Source organism: Podarcis gaigeae, assembly GCF_964106915.1.
Source record: "Podarcis gaigeae genome assembly, chromosome: 2".
Lineage (NCBI taxonomy): Eukaryota > Metazoa > Chordata > Lepidosauria > Squamata > Lacertidae > Podarcis > Podarcis gaigeae.
The window spans coordinates 119568927-119583916 of record NC_139679.1 but is presented as its reverse complement, the minus strand read 5'-3'; the positions used below and the strand labels follow the sequence as shown (position 1 = coordinate 119583916).

The following is a 14990-nucleotide window of genomic DNA, read 5'->3' as shown; positions in this document are numbered from 1 at the left end:
ACTTATACCCCATCCATCTGGCCAGGTCTCCCCAGCCACACTGGGCGGCTCCCAATAGAATATTAAAAACTTCCCTAAACAGGGCAACCTTCAGATGTCTTCTAAAAGTCAGATAGTTGTTTATTTCCTTGATATCTGATGGAAGGGCATTCCACATGGCGGGCGCCACTACCGAGAAGGCACTCTGCCTGGTTCCCTGTAACCTCACTTCTTGCAGGGTGGGAACCGCCAGAAGGCCTTTGGAGCTGGACTTCAGTGTCCAGACTGAACGATGGGGGTGGAGACGCTCCTCTTCAACCAGGCCGAATCAACCCTGGCGATCAATGGGGTGACAGATGTTGCAGCCAGATCACCCTCACATAGTTCAACCAGTCCTTTGGTTGATCAGCACACTTCACCTTTTAACTGTATTTGTAGGAGGGGATTATTGATTTTTATTATCATTTTTATTATGTATTTTGTGTTCTCATTTTGTATTTTTTTGTTGTGAACCACCCTGTCCTCTTCAGATGAAGGGTGTTATACAAATTTAATAAATTATCATCATCATCATCAGACTATTGGTCCATCTAGCTCAGAACTGTTTACATTGACTGGCAGGAGACTGGGGAGACAGAGTTTGTGAGCTTTGGGGGGGATCGGCCTAGAACAGCTTCGCGATCAGCAAGTAGATCGCGACCGACCTGTTGGACATGCCTGCCATACTGGAAGTCCTTATTAGGTCTGATTCTCTCGGGCAACTCACTACTTTCCCCTTGGATTACCACACCAGCCCATATGTTAACTCTCAGCTTCTGTTGTTGTTTTTTCAGAGGAAAGTAATGGAAGAGAGCAAACCCAGAAGTTCCCCGTTAGAAGCTGGGATGGAGGAGACAGGAGAAGTCTTCCAGGACCTCGAGGTGAGACCCTTTCACTGTGTTGTTTTATAGAATCATAGAAACATACAATCGAAAGGGACACAAGGCTCATCTCATCCAACCCCCTGCAATGCAGGAACCTCAGCTAAAGCATCCATGGCAGGTAGACGTAATGGGATAAGGCAATGAGATCTCTCCTAACTTTACAACCAAGAAGGCGAAGCTGCAAGCCTGGATCTTTCTCTCCGGTAAGGCCAATGGACCACGAAGGTCACTGTGTAGGAGAGGGTGAAGTCCTTGCGTCTTGCAATATCGCTCTGCCCTAAAACTCTTTCTCCCAAGTGACTGAAAAGGCCACATTCCTACTAAGAGTCTCATCCTCTACCGACTGAGCTACCGTATTTTTCTGTGTATAAGATGCCCCGTGTTTAAGACAACCCCTATTTTTTTAATCCAAAAATTAAGAAAGCAATATTTTAAACATCAGACAGAACAAGTTTGATATTTTATTGAATATTCAAAGCACCAGCACTGGCGTGGCAACCCCTGTGAGTGCCTGGGGGGCGTGGGGGGGTGCATGTGCGGGGGCAGATCATCAAAAGGTTTTGAGCTTTTTTCAGGCGGGGGGACACCGCCTAAGCCAGACACAGCAGCTGCGGGAAGCTAAATTGTGTGTTTTTCCACCCTTGTGCATTCACCATCCCTGTAGAAGACAACCCCCAAATATTGACTTTTTTTTTAGCAAAAAACATTGTCTTATACATGGAAAAATATGGTATATTGGCTCCCTAGTTCCTCATACATCAGTGGCATCAGCTGATGGGTGGATAGGCATGGTTTGGGGAAAACAGCCTGATGGGCGAATAATAATAATAATAATAATAATAATAATAATAATAATAATAATAAATTATTTATACCCCGCCCATTTGGCTGGGTTTCTGTAGCCACTCCCAACAGAATATTAAAAACACGCTAAAACATCAAACATTAAAAACTTCCTTAAACAGGGCAGCCTTCAGATGTCTTCTAAAAGTCAGAAAGTTGTTTATTTCCTTGTTTATTCCTTGTTGTTTATTTCCTTGACATCTGATGGAAGGGCATTCCACAGGACGGGCGCCACCACCGAGAAGGCTCTCTGCCTGGTTCCCTGTAACTCACTTCTCGCAGGGAGGGAACAGACAGAAGACCCTTGGCACTGGACCTCCGTGTCCAGGCTGAACGATTAGGGTGAAGACAGTCCTTCAGGGTCCTGTCCTGTCCCAGTTGAACAGCCTGCAAGCCAGGCTGATTTGGAGGCTTCTCTGTGACCTCCAGAAGAAGCTCCACAAAGACTTCTAGATTCCTTGGGTGAAATCTAGCCCTGGTTTGCTCTCTTGCTAAGGCAATTGGAGTATGAAGATAGGGTGGTGAAACGTAGGATGAAGCCTTCACATCCAGTAATGTTTATCTATCCTAAACATGGTCCACCATTGGTATTTCAGGTACAGTCAGAGGTGGTGGTTTCGAGTTCATCCACAGCATGCCAAGCTGCCCCCACAGTGGTGGTTTGGCAACCGTGGCTGACACCCAAGAGGGAAGACGGCAGAGGTGAGGCCAATCTGATAGGTAAGGGCAGGAGGGAGATGGCTTCTTTGTTCCTGAGTTATAGGATGCTCTGTGATTCCAACAGCAGTATATATGTATAAAAAGGTAAAGGGACCCCTGACCGTTAGGTCCTGTCACGGACGACTCTGGGGTTGCAGTGCTCATCTCACTTTATTGGCCGAGGGAGCCAGCGTACAGCTTCTGGATCATGTGGCCAGCATGACTAAGCCGCTTCTGATGAACCAGAGCAGCGCACAGAAACGCCGTTTACCTTCTTGCCGGAGCAGTACCTATTTATCTACTTGCACTTTGACGTGCTTTCGAACTGCTAGGTTGGCAGGAGCAGGGACCGAGCAACGGGAGCTCACCCCGTCGTGGGGATTCAAACCGCCAACCTTCTGATCGGCAAGACCTAGGCTCTGTGGTTTAACCCACAGCGCCACCTATGTCCCTAGTATATATGTATACTACTAGTGGCCAAAATTGTGGAAACCTTTTGGAAAAAGTATATTTCTGAGGTTTGATGGCTCATAACACCACCTTTTTTATAGTAATGCCATAAAATTATATGTCAATGGAAAGATAATTTAATGAAGAATGTAATGCAACAAAGCTTGTTCAATTATCTATATTCTATCGAAAGTTATAGCCAAATAACTAGAAAAAGGAAGCACAACTTGCTTAGGTTGATATGCAGTAAGTTTGTTGCATTACATTCTTCATTACATGATCTTTCCATTGATATATAATTTTATGGTATTATTCCCCCCAAAAGTGGTGTCATGAGCCATCAGACCTCAGAAATATACTTTCCCTAAAAGGTTTCCACTGTTGTATATATGGATGGAAGAATCAGTCAATTTCACTTCTTTCAATTTTTCATTTTTCCAATCTTAAATTCAGTTCTCCACATTTCCCACAAAAGTCTGCAGGAATCTGGGGAATTGGGGTATTTTCTTTAGTATGTTCCATACGGCAGTAACCATTTTAGAAGTGTGGTTCAGTGAGTCATTGGTGAGTTTCACCCCCATAGCTTGGGGGCAAGGAAGATAACAATTTAAATTCAGAATCCCAGCTATGTGTGAAGAGGACAGCTAGGGGATCCATCTCACTCACCGAGAGGGTTTCTCCAGGAGAATGATAATATCAGTACAGGGCCGTCTTTACCTGGGGGTGCGGGGTACCTGGGCAGCGAATTCTGAGGGGGCACCAGGCGCCTGCTGCTGACTATCTACCTGTTATGAAATAATAAATCATTTTGATCTAGCTAGAAAAACATAATATAGATAAGAGGAGATATGGTACAAAAAGTGAATAAGGAGTGGGCTATCTTTAAGGAATACATCAAAATTTATGTGGAAAAAGTAGAATTTCTGACATATATTGCGTGAGTCCAGAAAATGATTAGACTGAAAGGAGAGTAAAGTCAAGATAGAAGAAGAGATTAAAGAAATAATGAAATGCGTTTAAGCTACTTGGAAAAATAAAATAGCGTAACGAGAATGGCTGGAAGTCGTCACTTGGTGGGGGTCTGTGTTGGGTAGGAGTGTAGGTATGTTGATATGTATAGTATAGGTAGGTATTATATGGAGTAATGTAGGTATGTTTTATGTTATGAAAATAAGGTAGTGTGTTGTGTATGTGTACAGTGGTACCTCGGGTTACATATGCTTCAGGTGACATACGCATCAGGTTACAGACTCCGCTAACCCAGAAATAGTACCTCGGGTTAGGAACTTTGCTTCAGGATGAGAACAGAAATCATGCTCCGGCGGCACGGCAGCAGCGGGAGGCCCCATTAGCTAAAGTGGTGCTTCAGGTTAAGAACAGTTTCAGGTTAAGAACGGACCTCTGGAACAAATTAAGTACTTAACCCGAGGTACCACTGTATCATGTAAATGTATGTGTTTTACAGTATATGTTAACAATAAAAAAGAAAGAAAGAAAGAAAGAAAGAAAGAAAGAAAGAAAGAAAGAAAGAAAAATACACATATACCTAGGTATTACCGAAACGTATACCTACTGTTTCACTAAAGGATTTTCGACTTTACCAAAGATGTGCTGCGCTAGCGGCGGCGCTGGTCATTCACAACGGTGGCGCTTGTCGGACTTGGGGGTGCTGGGCAGATCTTTGCAGCACATATGCTAAAGACTCCGCTCTATCAGTATGTGGGATACATAAATAAAGGAAATGGCGCCAAAACACATTTAGTGGGTTCCTACTGAAGTTTCTGCTTCTCAGGTTGAGTTCTATCGGGCTTTATACTATTATTCTTACAGGTGGCATGCAGTTGACTGAAACTGAGGGAGAACCACACAGCCCATTTGGACCTCAGGATGAAGAGATGATTGAAAACCTGACATTGCAAGATGGACGAAGGAGGCTAGGGGGAAGCCCCATAGCGGAGAGGGGAGAAGGTGCTTCTCTTTCTCCAACACTCATTGCACAGCAAAACCCATTCAAATGTTCCAAGTGCAAAGAGAGTTTTTATTCAAAGTTCGATCTTCTTATACATCAAAGAATCTGCACAGCAGAGACACCCTTTAAATGTGTATTGTGTGAGAAAGGTTTCAGAGAGAGTTCAAGCTTTAGTTGCCACCTGAAAACTCACACTGAGGAGAGACCTTTCAAATGCCGTAAATGTGGGGAGACCTTCAAGCTGGGTTCACAACTTATTCTGCATCGAAGAACCCACACTGCAGAGAGGCTTTATGAATGCTCAGAGTGTGGATGGAGATTCAGATCCAGCAATTTCCTTAAAGCTCATCAGAGGAGCCATACAGGGGAGTAGCCAGACTGTGGCACAAGCTATGCTTCTCAGTCAAGACCTTGTATAAATAGAAACCAACCTCCCCCAAAAGAAACGTTTTGTATGGGTGTCAAACGAGTTTCCATTTTGACACAAGCCTTGCAATACTTTGAGTAATCCATAGGGTGGAGCGGGGCCACAGAAAGTATCAGAGTGTAGCAAGATCTGTGAAGATAGCTCAAATACATGAGTGTAAGAGAGGCAGCCAATGGGATAACTGTTTAGAATGTGGAAAGGTTGTGCATGCCTTATTTCACACTGAAGAATGCACAGAGGGTAAATATTGTCAACGGGACATCTTAGTACTTGTACGTGAGCAGATGGGGTCCTGCCTTGAGTGCCCGGGGAAGGCAATTAAATGCAACATTGTGCATGCTTACCTTCTGCGGAACTCCCTGCCTCAGTTTTTATGGATCTTGGTCGGTTTTAATTCTTTTAGTGGAAGGATTTTAACCAGTTCTAGTTGCTCATTGAGTTTCCTATGGGAGGAATCAAACTCAAAATAAAAAGGTAGGCATGGCTATAGGAAGTTAACTCCACACAGAAGAGAGAGCTGTTCCAAAAGCTTCTGTTTCTCCATTCTTAAATTGACATTTATGTTATTCCCATAAACATTTCTCTTTTTGAAATACATGTTTTATCTGGGAATTGCTTCTGTAAATATCAGAATGCCTTTGCCAATAAAATTTGTTATGGTTTTTCTTCTGTTTCTGTATGTGATACATTTGTCACTTTAAGGCTGCCATGTTAAACATCCTGTAAGTATATGTTGGTGCATTGTTTAAGATATTTAACTACTGCTATTCTGGCAAACCTTTACAATGTGGTTTACTTGAAGATACTAAACAACATATTTCAATCTAAGCTTTGCAATGTCTTGGCCAAGACAAGCTAGCTGGGGAAAGTCTAGACCTCTCTTATTTCCTCACGGCCAGGTGGTTCTAGAATAGCTCCATGGCTGGGGAAGTGGAGATCTCAGTTGGAGCACAGAATTGAGGCTGCCGAGTAGTGTGGCATTTGAAACCCGTTTAGCACAACACCTGTGTTAACATGCCATGAACAAGGATGTTCATAACATGGAATCAAACTTAGGGCCTGTTCCGTGTTTCCTCCTCGGTCACAAAGTCAGTCAGTCACAAACAAAGTGTGAGTTCAGCATGGTAATGTGTGGTTGTCATACGTTTGGAATTTCCCAGACATAGCCGGGATTCAGCCATAGGAAACAGTGTCTGGGCGGAAATCCCTGAGAAAATCTGGACATGTGGCAACCCATGTCAGAAGTGTAGATTTTAGTGAATTTCCCGAAAAATAGCCCTATTTTTTTTGGGGGGGGGTGTTGCAAAAAGCAAAACAAAAACACAACAACTTTGGGCAAGGCTAAAAAAAGCTCAACAACTTTTGTGTCCAGATTTTGAAATATAGCAACCCTACAATAATGATACCCTCCTGCTTTTGTCCCCCTGTGGGAAGCCTATTTAATCTTGCAATCACTTCCCACAGTCACCAGTCACACCACGGCGCAGCATGGGCGGAGGCCACGGGGCGGTTGCTGCCTCAATACAGCTATGCGCTTGCTTCACTGGGCTCAGCTCAAAATGGCTTCTACAGCTGAACCAGGAAGTGACCTCTCCAGACAATGGAATTACTCTTCTTTTCTTATCTGTGTCACTGCGATCTCCTGGTTGACGTGGACGCCGTTAGGCAGCTAAATGCGCATGCATGCTCCATCTGTTTCCCTCCCACCCACCGCTCTAGGCAGACCCGGATGCTAGCAAACTACGCTACGCCACTGCAGCCACATGCCCAAAGCATGATTTCAGCACAATTAACATTCCTAGCTATGGTGGCTATGCTCTGGAAGCAGTATATGTGTTAAGTTGGGGGCGAAGATATCAGACGACACAGCGATTCTTCCAAAGCAGCTCCTTATTTCTAAGCTGGAACAGAACTGACTGAGGAGCTCAGTCAGCCTGCTTATATAGAGCTCCAGAACAATGTAACTGTTGTAATTTTCTAAAACTATCCAATCACTGAACGTCACTTTCGATCCTTCATTTGCATAACTATCTACAGTTTCCCCCTGCTGGCCCAGGGTGAGAACTTCAGTACATAACAATATGTTTCTGAGTACCAGCTTCTGGTAGCTGAAGGAGAGGAGAGTCCTCTTGAGCTCAGGTCTTACTTGCAGGATTCCTCTTGGGAAAACAAGTTGGTCACTGAGAACAGGATGTGGGACTAGACAGGTCAGTGGCCAGATCCAGCAGGCTCTTCGCATGTTCTTTGGTCTGTGTTCTCCACAAACAGTTATGCAGAGACGTACCTCCTTGGCAACAAGAGGCAACATGGAGCCCTCATCACTCGGAATTTTTATTAATTCTTTTGTTTTACAATTTAGAATATTCATTTATACAACCTTAAAATATCAGTGTCTTCCCTTCTCCTCTTTCTGTGGTTCATTTTACATAGCATAAATCCCTGCATATTTTATATAAACTAAACCATTCGGTATTTGTTATGTACTGAGTTGAATAGGATCCAAAATGCAGGAGTCTGATTGGTCCTAGAACAATGCAGCAGTATGATTGGTCTGCAGGAGCCACCCAATCCAGCTCCAGATGGAAGTGAATCCACAACCTGATTGGCCTACGGGAGAATTCCGGAATTAGCCAATCACGTGCAGCCCATTGTGTAAATAATGTATATAAAGCAGATACTTTGGGAAAACATTCATTCCTCTTCACCACTATGAACTGAATAAAGAGCATGAAATCCACTCTCGGCTGAGTATATTTCAGTATTCCTTTATTACCTCCATCAAAACTTATTTACACGGTTGAATTTATCTTAATGCTGCCAACGTTTTCAAATACATTCAATTCCCCCCCACACACACACATATATTCAATAAACATTCTCCAATTTTCTTTAAACAAATGTTCTTGTTGATCTCTTATTCTATATGTTAAGTTTTAGCTCAGTATACGTTTGCCACCTCAGTCTGCTTTGAGAATTTGTTTTGAGACGGAGCAATACTACTCATTGTAGCACATCCTGTGTTACAGAATTCTGTGCTGCAAAAAGTTTTGGTGGCGAGACTTCCGGTTTGGATCGCTAGCAGGAAGGGAGCGCGGAGAAGTCTCTCCGAACTGCATGGGGGTTTTCAAGGGGCAACGCATAGGCACTGCGACCCCAAAATCTCAAGGGGGTCCCCCTTGAGAGAAGCGCAACCAGCTGCGTCGGAGTGGTCCTGAAGCTCTTTCGGGTTTTTTCTAATTTTGGAGAAGACTCGGGAGCGGCGGATCGAGAGACGCATCCCGGTAAGCTCTGCAAACCCTATGCGGTAATGCCTCAAGCTCCCACTGGAATAAAGCGACAAACCTCTGTAATTCTAAAAAACCTGATGCTCCTGGTCCTAGGTGATAAATGAGGAGACCAAAAATTGAAGGATAAGAATCAAGGAGCGAAGGATGGTAACAGATTTAGTTAAAAGAGCCCGACCTTTTTTCGGATCTAAGATGGCGCTGGGACTGAAATCGTAAGAGTGAGACAAAGAGATTGTCACTTACCCGCTGTAGCAACGGAGAAGTGAAAGTCCCTGCCGGCAGCACGGCAGGGCAGAAATATAACCTGTAAGAAAGTAACTAAGCAAAAGAAATCTTTAGAGACTTTGTATCATTTGGGGTGAGCACGAAAGAGCAGGAGGAGGTTTTAAAGACGTAACGGAGGCATTAACCAGCTATAAACAGGAACGGAAAAGCAAGAGGGGGAGAAGGGAGAGTCGAATAAAAAGGAAAAGCACAAAGACCAGATGGCGCCGAAGAAGCAAACGTCCTCCCCCCCCGGCGGTTCAAAATAACTAGAGAATTTCAAACTCTTCCCTTTGATTCTGATTTTGACCTTTCGGACTTTGCCTTTCCAAACGTCTTTCTTTTTTTTCTCTTTCTTTTTTACCAACAACGGGAGGGAACATTTGCGTAAGATTTGTGTCCACACGGATTTAAGTATCTCCTCCTTACAGCACCCTGAACGGACTTTATATTTAATTTACACACTCCTGCCGGCTCTTGCCGGCTTAGAAGGGATTTAATTTAATTTAAGGACTGAAAGTAAACCGCACGACGAAGGCTGCAACACGATTAGGACTTGATCTATCTGTGGAACATATCCCCAGAGGGAAATAGAAGCTCTATCATGACCCCTATGTTATCTCTTTTTCTTCGTTGGATAAATTATAGACAATAGTGACTCGGAAATCTCAGCAGAAAAGTGCAAAGTAAAGAAGCTGGAACCTAATCCAGACATCTTGCTCATTTGTGAACTATTTTTTGGACTACAAAGAGACCCCTTACTCATCTGTGAATTATTTTTGGAAAACAAAGAGACTTTGAAATTTACTCTTATTTTATATTATTTCTTTTTTTATTCTCTATCTCTCTTTGAACTTCTCACTTTTCTCATCCCTCCCCTACCCCCCCTGTTCCCGTCTCACACCATTACCTTCTCTTATTTCCTCTCCCCTTTTTTCTTTCTTTTTTTTTTTCTCGGTGTCCCTCCCTTATCTTAACCCCAATAGGATTATTAACCAGTGCACGCTTTGGAAAAAGTTATCACCATGCAAAAACGGATTAGGCCAAACAAGTGGCTGAAGACGGGCCAAAGAAAGGAGAAATAAATTTGCCTTAATCTGGAAAACAGGACAAACAGAACATCATAACCTCGTTCCTTTCTGCCTCTCCTCAGTGTTCCCTCCCTCCTGTCTGTTTCCAAGTTCCCCTCCCCCTCCCTTTATTATCCCCCTGTTTCCCCACCTTTGTGATTGTCTCATTAATACTCAAACGTTAACCTTCTAAGGTGGTGACAGGGTAATACCATACCTTTAAATAGTTAACAAGCTGAGATTCTGCCTGACCCCCGGGAAGTAGATGTGAGAGAGAGGGGAGAAACATTGGTTTGCTGTCCACTTAGGGATACAAGAGGATAGACCAATTACAGTGCTTTGACCCGGAGTGAAAGCAGACCAGCAAATTATCTGTTGAAATAATTGAGACTATACAAGATTGTGCGCCCCCTAGGGGAGAGTTAGAAGAGATTAAACAAAAATTTATAACTAAAGACGGGGAGATGGCGGGAAAGGACGGGAAAAAGTCAGTGGGTACACCAGTAGAGAGGAGAACCTCTCGACAGGAGGAAATTAGAGATCTAGATGTACTCTGGACAAAAATAAAAGAAGAATTTAAACAGAATGAAACATACATGGAGAGAAAGCTAGGAGAGATGCAGGAATCGATAGATAAAAAAATAGAAGGTGTGGTAGGAGAACTGTCTAATAAGATAAAAGATTTAACGATTCGCACAAAGTCCCTAGAAGATTCAAATAAAAAAATACAAAGAGAGATGAGAGACCAGAGAAAGGAAGCTGAGAAAATAAAGGAGAATTTTGGAGAACTAGGTAAGAGCCAGGACCAGATCTTGGATAATTTAGCACTGATGGAAATGAAACAAAAACAGTTAAATTTAAAATTCAGAGGAGTGGGGGAAGAAATCAACGAAGATATCAAAGGAAAAATGATCAAAGAACTGGCGAAGTGGTTAACTTTGAAAGAAGAAGATGTTGCACAAGCAATAGAAAATGTTTTCAGAATAAAAATAAGACCCAAACAAAATAAATTGAAAAAGGTCCCAGGAGATTGCTTAGTGATCTTTAAATCGATAGAGCTGAGAAACATAATTTTGAGAGAAAGCTATCAGAAGAAACTCGTAATTGATGGAAGACCAATCATCATATTTAAAGAAATACCGATTAGGCTCCTTCGTAAGAGGGAAGGATACAAACAACTAGTCAACACCCTGAAAAAGAATGGTATACAACATAGATGGGAATTCCCAGAAGGGATTTCCTTTTTTTACAAGGAAAAAAGATTTAAGATTACCGAAAGTCAGGAAGTCAGTAAATTTTTACGCAGATACGAGAAAGATCTTGGGAGGATGGAGGAAAGATTCGGAGGAAGGGGTAGACAGAAGGAGGAGAGAGGTGGTGAGGGATTGGGGGAGAGGGGGGGTGAGAGGGATCTAGGAGGGGAAGAGGTGGGAGAGGGGGAAGGGGGTGAGACAGGAGAGGAGGAATTAGGTGAGGAAGAAGAAGAAACAGAAAGCAAAACCACCCGAATTTAATCTAGCAAAAACCCAAATCGGTAAATTACTGACTTATTAGTAGATAAAAATAAGAATGAATCTTAAAATTTTAACATGGAATGTAAACGGTTTGAATGACAAAACAAAAAGGAATAAAATTGTAAACACCTTGAAAAAGAAAAAATTGGATGTAATTTGTATGCAAGAGACCCATGTGGCCAAAAAGCACAAACATGTCTTGTCAAACAAGAATCTAGGAACGGAATTTATAAGTTCCACGGCAGAGAAAAAAAAAGGAGTAGTAACATATGTTAATGAAAAATGGGAACCTAAACTGATCTACAAAGATGAAGAAGGTAGGATACTAGGGGTGCAAATCAGTTTTCAGGGGGAAAAGATTAATGTGGTAAATATATATGCCCCAAACTCAGATAGGCCAGAATTCTTTAAGAAACTAGAACAAATATTAATAAAATTAGAAAGCAATAGGACGATACTATTGGGAGACTTCAACGCAGTGCCAACACTAGAATTTGACAGACAAACAGAAAAGAAAAAACGAAAACAAGGGAAGCTACCAAAATCATTCCAAGATTTGGAAGAAAACATGGACTTAATAGACATATGGAGACACAAACACCCAACAGAAAAGCAGTTTACATTTTTCTCAGAGGTACATAAAAGTTGGGGTAGAATAGACCAAATTTGGATTTCGAGGGAACTTACCTTAAGGGCCTCAAAATGTGAAATCCAACCGAGAACCCTCTCAGACCACAACTCAATAACATTGGAAGTAAAAGGGGCAACGCAGGGTGGTTTCAGATGGAGGTTAAACGAATATCTATTAGACAATGAGGAGGTTACGGAAAAAGCCAAAGCCACTTTAAAAGAGTATTTTGATCTGAATCTCAACACGGCAACGAATTTAGAAGTGGTATGGGATGCTAGTAAGGCGGTTCTAAGAGGTTTCTTCATCCAACAAAATAGTTACAAGAAGAAAATAAGACAGCAAAAGACAGAAGAAATTATTAGACAGCTAAGGGAGTCTGAGAAGAAACTAATAGAGAACCCGAAAGATGAACAAAGTATACAATCAATAAAATTATTACAAACACAATATTCGATGTTGACGAATCAGGAAATTGAATGGAAAATCAAGCAAATGAGGCAAAGATATTTCGAATCGGCAAATAAAATTGGAAAACTTCTAGCTTGGCAACTGAGGAAAAGACAAAAGCAAAATGTGATAAATAAAATAAAAGTAGAGGAAGAGTTGATAGAAGACCCAAAAAGGATACAATTTTTTTTTCTCAAATTCTATGAGGAGCTATACAAAAAAGGAGAAGAAGACCCAATCCAAATAGAAAAGTATCTTGAGAATTGTAAAGGAAAGACTGTAACGGAAGAAGAAAGACTTCAATTAAACAGACCCATAAGAATAGAAGAGATTCAGAATGCGATCAAAAAAATGAAACCAGGGAAAGCACCGGGACCGGATGGTTTATCGGCAAAATACTATAAAGTCTTGGGAAATCAACTGGCACCAGCACTTTGCGAGACCATGAACAATATCTTGAGAGGAGGAAAAATACCTGAGTCCTGGAGGGAGGCCTTTATAACGTTAATTCCAAAACCGGACACAGATAGACTGAACATCAAGAACTATAGGCCAATATCCCTATTAAACAATGATTATAAAATATATGCGGATATTATGGCAAACAGATTGAAAAAGTGCTTAACAAATTTAATCCATAAAGACCAGGCGGGTTTCCTGCCGAACAGGTTTATGAAGGATAATGTGAGACATATCATAAACATAATTGAATATTTGGGGATTAATAATGATGTTCCGGCGGCTCTGATGTTTATAGATGCCGAAAAGGCATTCGATAATGTTTCTTGGTCGTTTTTAATAAAATCCATGGAAGGGGCAGGAATAGAGGGCGAATTTCTGAAGGGAATACAGGCAATATACTCAGTCCAAACTGCCAAATTAGTAATAAACAATAATCTTACAAACACATTCAAAATCGAGAAGGGAACAAGGCAAGGATGCCCTCTCTCCCCGCTCTTATTCATCATGGTATTAGAAGTACTGGCGAATAAAATAAGATCGACATCGGAAATACAAGGAATTAAAATAGGACTGAAGGAGTACAAATTAAAAGCCTATGCGGACGACCTGATGTTATCCCTGGAAGAACCGCAAGAAAGTATGGGCAAAGCGCTGGAGATATTAGAAGAATATGGTAAGCTATCCGGATTCAAATTGAACAAATTAAAGACAAAAATGTTGACAAAGAACCTGGGAAATGAGCAAAATGAAAAATTAGAGAGAAATCATGGAATAAAGGTGGCAAAAAAAATAAAATATTTAGGAATATGGCTCACACCAAAAAACATAAATTTAATTGAAGATAATTATTCGACAACATGGAATGAAATTAAAAAAGACTTAGACATTTGGAATAGAATTAACCTCTCGTGGCTGGGCAGGATGGAGGTAATAAAAATGAATGTTCTTCCAAAGATGCTGTTCTTATTCCAGAACATACCTGTAATCAGGGGACCTAGACTATTCAAGGACTGGCAGAAAACCCTTTCAAGATTCATATGGCAGGGAAAGAGGCCTAGGATTAGATTTAAACTACTCACGGACCGAAAGGAGAGAGGGGGGTTTGCAGTTCCCAATCTAAAATTGTATTATGAAGCTGCTTGTCTCTGCTGGGTTAAAGACTGGATAACCTTGGAAAATAACGACCTATTGGATTTGGAAGGGGCAGATAACAGGTTTGGCTGGCACGCCTACCTGTGGGCAAATAAAGAGAAAGTGCACAAAGGGTTCTCAAGCCACATTATCAGGGGCCCACTGTATGAAGTGTGGGAAAAAAACAAAAAACTGCTGGAATGGAGAGTACCTTGGTGGCTATCCCCAACAAACATCCTAATAAACAAAAAAATAAACACGGAGGAGCAAAAATTGACTTACGAAGATTTATTGATTAGATCGGAAGACAGCTGGAAACTAAGACCGTATGAAGAACTAAAGGGAAAGATGACAGGCTGGCTACAGTATCACCAAATCAACGCAATTTGGTCGGAGGATAAAAAAATTGGAATGAATGAAAAAAAATCAAAATTTCAGATCGAGATAATTGAAAGTAATTCTAAATTATTGTCTAAAATGTATAAAATATTATTGGACTGGGATACAAAAGATGAAGAAATCAAAGAAGTTATGATTAAATGGGCAATAGACTTGGGGCATAACATAGAATATGAAAAATGGACAAAATTGTGGAATGAGGGAATAAAATTTACGGCGAGTGCTGCAATCAGAGAAAACCTAGAGAAGATGATATATAGATGGTATATAACACCAGAAAAACTAAGTAGGATATATAAGAATGGAAATAAGGCTTGCTGGAGATGTAAAACAAAAGAGGGCAATTTCATACATATGTGGTGGGCATGTGAGGAAATAAAGAAATTTTGGGACATGATATATAATGAGTTAAAAAATATATTTAAATACACATTCCCTAAAAAACCAGAGGCCTTTTTACTAGGTATTATTGGAGAAGAAATTAGGAAAGAAGAT

The 14990-nt window shown here is 41.4% G+C and overlaps 1 long non-coding RNA gene across 1 annotated transcript; it reads left to right on the top strand.

The window, feature by feature from the left end:
• The first annotated feature begins 807 nt into the window (after positions 1-807).
• LOC310838279 lies at positions 808-5806 on the top strand. The gene is made up of 3 exons (XR_014560884.1): positions 808-899; positions 2342-2465; positions 4725-5806. It is a non-coding gene; the product is annotated as an uncharacterized lncRNA (long non-coding RNA).
• Positions 5807-14990: the final 9184 nt, after the last annotated feature.